At 37.0% G+C, this 6,367-nt stretch overlaps 1 long non-coding RNA gene across 1 annotated transcript; it reads right to left on the bottom strand.

Moving 5' to 3' along the window:
* Positions 1-2,132: 2,132 nt before the first annotated feature.
* On the bottom strand, positions 2,133-3,631 carry LOC108624841 (uncharacterized). Its single transcript, XR_001916611.2, has 4 exons — positions 2,915-3,631; positions 2,713-2,831; positions 2,467-2,629; positions 2,133-2,385 (listed from the first exon to the last, which is right to left on the bottom strand). It is a non-coding gene; the product is annotated as an uncharacterized LOC108624841 (long non-coding RNA).
* Positions 3,632-6,367: the final 2,736 nt, after the last annotated feature.

The following is a 6,367-nucleotide window of genomic DNA, read 5'->3' as shown; positions in this document are numbered from 1 at the left end:
TATATTTAATTTTAATCTTATTATCCACTCAAAGCCAATCCACGAATCTAATATGTTTTGTTGTAACAACATCTTGCCTTTTAGGATACCACAATCTGTATCTACGAGTTTTTGTTGCGTATCCTACGAATATACACTTTACTGATTTATTATCGAGTTTATTTATACCTTGCTTCGGAAGACGAGCATAAGCAAGACATCCTTAAGTGTTGCACGTTGAGTGTTATTATAACAAACTATTTCCTTTGGCTTGTTAATAGCGAAAGGTCTGTGACTGCTCATACTTGCATCTGGTTTATGATTGCTCACATTTGTTTTCTTGTTCAGATAGAGCGCTTGCTTTGAGGTAATATCGTCATCGGGGCTCGTGACATCCTTGAATTACTTTGCTAAAAATGTACTTATCATTTCTTTTGATATAAATTTTTCACCGGGTAGGTCTGTAAGTGCCATATTTAGATTTTCATAGCACTCTGGGAGGCCTGATTATAACGTGTAAGTTATATGTTTATCATTTGGTTAGGCACCAACTTCACGCAGAGTAGTTGCTGCTACTGTGAGAGATATTCAAGCATATTCGTCCTATCATCCATTTTCAAGTGATAGGATTCCTTCTTTAAGCTCATTCTACGGACCCTTGATTTCATGTGTTGCTCTTGCTCATTAGTTGTTCTTGCATCTAAGTTTTCTTTTAATCCTATGTTCTCGTCATGAGCATGGCATACGGCCATAGCAACGCACGAAGCGGTTATTGCGTTCCTGCCCTCCTTGTATACGAGATCTCTGATTGATTGGGGACTTTTGTTAATAACTTAACAACCACGCCTCGGACAACTTTTTTGCAAAGGAAAATATTATTTAAAATCACTTCAACTCCTCCCCATTTTCGGGCGTAGTATTAGTTCTGGTACACCCTGTATATAATATGTATGTATATGTGCCGAGCGCCACCATACGAGCCAATCTATCCGTGGCTGGGCGCGGGCCCTACGTGTGCTCCCATTGGTCAGTGTTTTTCGTTAATAATTCAAAAACCACGGCTCACTTTGCATTTTGGCAAAGAAAATTGTTGTTCAGAAACACCTCAAGAATCACCCATTTTCGGCTCAAACACTTTTTCTGGGACACCCTGTATAAGTGCCGTACCGTATTTCGCTCACGTGGTCTCTTATAGGTTAGATCATCATATGTGCGTATCTGCGTCCACAATCAATGTAAAAGAGTTACGGGATATGATAAAGTAATAAAAATACTGAATAAACTGTATACTATAATTAATATCTCAAATAAACTGAAACAATATATCATCTAAACGTGCAAACTCCATGATTTATCATGGACAATTGAGAAGAGATCGGTACATACACGCGACAAAAGCGCTACAGACCTACAGTACCGAACCAGGGGTCTCAGAATTTATCCCGCACGGCTCGCTTTCCCTCTTTTTTTTCGCCCGTATTTCGATCCCCACTACTGTTGTCCTCATGGTCGGTATTCACAGTCCGTGCTCAAGCAATTGCTCAAGCAATTGCTTGATCAAGTTCGCCTTATTCGAATAAGGTGGCCTCAAGACCTCATGTATTCACAGTCCGAACTTAAGGTTTGCTTATTCGAAAAGCGACATCTGAAGGCTTGCTTATTCGAAGCAAATGCTTGAGCAAATGCTTATTTCCCTTCGGCAATCTCCGGAAAGTTTCCAGTGTATCAGCCAATGAGGAATGGTTTCGCGGATGCAGCTTTTCGATTTATGATTTCGAAACACTGATGAAACGCTGCGCAAAGGGAAAGCTGATTACGATTTCTTTCAAAGTATACAATGCATTCTCGAAGGATCTACTTATATTTTATGATTATTTTAAATATATTATATTCAAATGACGAATGTAGTAAACAATTTACTTTCCATTCCGACCACTAGTTCCCCGTGTACTTTTATTTCTTATCGTATAATATAATATCTTGTTATATCTCCTATTATCGTATCTCTTACTATATTATATCTCGCTTCATTAGTATTATTTAAAAATTGAACGATGTATACAGTTTTTATGATAGATTTATTATAAACATTGATCGTGAATGTCTCAAGAAAGTGCAATATTCTGGAGTATAAGGTACAATAAGTAAAGTCGTTTACGTATACAAATTTACAAATTTATTTATACACGTACATTTAATTGAAGAAATGTTCAATTAACGCCTCTCGAGCAGCTAAGCCGCTCGAAGGTTAAAGACTTTGAATATTCCATACTGGCACTTCAAGTTGTCTGTTTTCTCCTTGTTATTTTCTGGCAACATGTCCCTGCATATGATGTTGTGCAGCATGGCGCATACTTCGCACTGGTCACTAGCCTTCGACTAGTTCTCGCATGGGTATTATTATACCTGTAAGTATACAACAATGAATGAATGCAATTCTTTTGTCAAACTCAAAAACTTGTTAACTGTAGCGTACAAGATACTAACGTTATTCCTTCATTTGTTCTGGCATCTGTGATCGGGATCAATAAGAATGGCAAACAGCGTTATCCCCTGTCACCAACCAGCATCCCATCCAATTTCGAGACGAGAGTTCTGGAAAATCCGGCAGTAGTTCGCACTGCCTGGCCATTCTGGGCCCAACAACCGCCTGTAACAGGTTTATAATTGAAGAATGCAATCATATAATTGCTCAACCATAATGTTGTACTACAAAAATGTACGAAAACGTACTTGCACATTCAGTGAGAAGTATCCTTTTCGATTTCTAAGGACTTCATCTATATTGTTCATCCTTGTTGACACGCCTGACTATTCGGAAAATCGTGGGCTGCGAGATGTCCGAGCACCGGCTGTAAATAGTTTTTAAACGGTTTCCTCAATAAACACTCGTTAATTCTTAATACTGTAGACATGAAAGTAGAATATGAATTACCTGAAAACTTGCACTTGCATAATATCACAAAAACAGGAACAATTGCAACTGTCGCGGAATTGGCAGACCACGATTATTGAATTTCTTCAATTCGTCAAGGATTTTCAGTAAAATACGATGTAATACCGATTCGTTAGTGAATCGGTACCGTCTTTTAAATTCCAATCCATCGTAATATTCAAATGGATTTTGCCTATCACGGATATACGTCCTTACGATCGGATTATTAATTAAGTCCATGATGCTGTCTTCAACGTCGTCGATATTTTCAGCATTTTCGATGTCTTCCATATACTCAATTTGTATTTCGTTCGACGCAAGATCCATTTTTTCCGTACAACTACACTTCCAAACGCTTGACGGCTCACTAACACTAATGCTCACGCCCTGTACGTGACCTGTCCGTGTGGTCTTAAGTCGAGTAAAACCTCGACTTGAAAATCCAACCTCACTTTTCGAGCAATAAGCACTTCCTTCGGTCGAATAAGAATTTCTTATTCCAATAAGCATTTGCTTGTTCGAATAAGCATTTGCTTATTCGACTGCGCATGCGCACAGTCCTCCCAACTGAGCAATTGCTTGGTCAAGCAAATGCTTAAGACGTCGCCTCAAGCATTTGCTTATTCGCCCAAATAAGTCCGGACCGGCGACTTAAGCATTTGCTTAAGACGGTCTTATTCTTAAGCACGGACTGTGAATACCGGCCCATGTGCCTTCGCGAAGCGAACCTATCAAGTACCAGTCCCCACCATGGTCGCGTCGTCCCCACTTTCCGGCCGAGGGATAAATTCTGAGACCCCTGTACAGAACACCAGCATGTAGGTGCTCTTACGTTTCACGCCTGCGCACTTGCATATATTTTATATCAAGATCTCTATCATACGATTAGGTTTATGAATAGAAAAATTTGAAAAAATTATCATGAATACACTCTATATAAGATCATCTCTCTGATTTGTTTGTAAAATTCTATGTACTAAGGTAGGAGATATAAAAGACTAAACAACTTGTATTCAATAATAACGATATCTCACATTGGCAATTTGTAATAATTTTGTTTATGAATAAAAAGAGATAAAAAAATCTCATGTATGTATCCCTTTTTTGACGATCTCTCTGAATTTTTTTATAAAATTCGACTCACTTGAAAGCGAGAAATAAATTGTTGAATAAAAAATGTGAGAAATCCAATCTTCCTCAAGTGAACGTTAATTAATTTGATAAAAGGCGCGGAAGGGCTGGCCGTAAATCAATTTGAGTAACTCGGGGGTTCAGGGCACGACGTTGTTTGGTTGCCAGCTAAATGTCCACCGGAGTAGGACTAAATTAATTGTATCCAAGTATCCAAGTAAAATGAACTTGTTACACTCTGCGCCACCGAAAATTGTAGTACAACCTGGGCCGGTAATTTCAACCCTCCAAATTACATTTCCATACGCTCTTAGCTCTACAATTCGAAAATTTTAATGGAAATACATTATAAATATTTTATTATTATTATTATGGAATCTTTTATAAGTCAGTGCTGCAGCCAAAAAAGCTGGAAAAATTATATAGTACGTAATGTACCTCTGTTAATAACTCTGATTTTTTTCAGAATATTTCATTCACTAGAACCGCAAAATAAATCTAATATATAATATCAATTATTAAATCTAATATCAAACTTTGACAATTTTTTAAAACAATAATTGTTAACAAAAAAATTTGCAAAAATTCCGAAATGTACAGCTTGGGACAATGATTCATGGCCACCTCCGACTTGTGTTAGTTTCCCCTGGAAAAACAAGTGACAAATTTATGTTTTGTTTTTTTCAATGCTCAATCTGACATTGATGCTGCTAGATTTTGACAGGATTTTAACGCTACAAAATGAAAAGAATTTTAACTTACGTCTTGATAAATAATTATTAATGTAATTCTATTTTGAAATTGAATGTAAAAAAAATGTGAAAATATGGGCACTATATAAATGAAAAAAATAATGAACGTACTTCGTTCATTTAATTATTTATTTATTTATATTTTTACTTGTAAATTTCGTTATATAATTATTTATTGTTTATTGACTTATTAACTTAATTAATATTTTAAAGCGTAGGCATTTATTATTTATTCACTTATTAATTTCATTAATATTTTAAAACGTAAGTATTTAATGTTTGTTCATTTATTAGCTTAACTAATATTTTAAAACATAGGTTAAAATTGTTTTCATTTTGAAACGTCAAAATTATGTCAAAATTTAGCATCATCAATGCCAAATCGAGCATTGAAAAAAACAAAACAGACTTGTTACTTTTTTGTCTCCCTAGAGGGACGTTAACACAAGTCGGAGCTGGTCAGGAATCATTGTCCTAAGCTCGTATCAACATTTTAAACCTTTTTCAAAATTTTCCACGTACTAGAAAAAGTCCTTAAAAAGTCTTCCCCATTGTCGACAATCCCGCCATGAACTGTCCCTCGTTTTCCAGTTATACCAACGAAACCTAAATAATAACCTGAATAAGCGCGTGCGACCAGAGCTGCTATGAGAAATCCCTCACGATGATTTCCCTTCTTTTCTCTCTCCCCACTACTATTCCCCTCTTGCGCTTTTGTCATGCTCTCCGCAATGCGATTTCCATAGTATTTAGTCCTAATAACTTCCGATTTTCATTCTGACAGTGACAATCTAACCCATGGTCTTAAAGATTATAAAATCGTGGTCTAACCTAAGCGCTAACCCTAATAATTATAATTAACCATGCAATTAACCGATGATTATTTTATAAAAATGTATTTGATGTCGTTGCTAACTTGACGAGAGGTACAGCCAAAACAAACTTAGTGATCTTAAAAATTACTGACCATGCCTAGAATACCCCCACCAAGTATTAGTCTCCACTACTACTCGCGTGAGGGATTTTTCATAGCAGCTCTACGTGCGACCTAAAATAGTGACAGCCTGAAGAAACCTGAAGATGGTTAACTATCGGCGGGTAGCTGTGGTTGAAAGAATTTGAGGAGCTTTTGTTTCGGGCTACTGCCCCGCTGCCCCATGGAAACCGCGCCCTCTCGGCACCGCGCTGGCCGCCGCATCGCGCGGATGTCACTTCCACATTCTTTTCCGACCGGCTCGATATTAAGAAATACCTCCTGCCAATTGCCCGCGTTACACGCAGCGGCCCGCGCTTCCGCTCCCGCGAGCTCGTTATCAGCTTTTTGTTTTTATTTCTCGGAGACTAGTGTATAGAAAATTCTGATAAAAATCAGAAGTGTAGATACTATAATATATCGATGTACATTCTAGTATTTTTTCAAATTTCTTGTTCGCAATTATTATTTTAAAAAATTTTCAGAGGTTTATATTAAATTTATTAATTAATATTATATATTAGATTCTTTTTCTGCGGTTTCAGGGTATGAAAAGTTTTGATAAAAACCAAAGCCCTTGCCAGAGGTGTAGCATAC

The sequence above is a fragment of the Ceratina calcarata genome, unplaced genomic scaffold (assembly GCF_001652005.2).
Source record: "Ceratina calcarata isolate Rehan_Ccalc_2016 unplaced genomic scaffold, ASM165200v1 scaffold330, whole genome shotgun sequence".
In the NCBI taxonomy this organism is placed as follows: Eukaryota; Metazoa; Arthropoda; class Insecta; order Hymenoptera; family Apidae; genus Ceratina; species Ceratina calcarata.
This window is presented reverse-complemented; position numbering and strand designations above follow the sequence as displayed.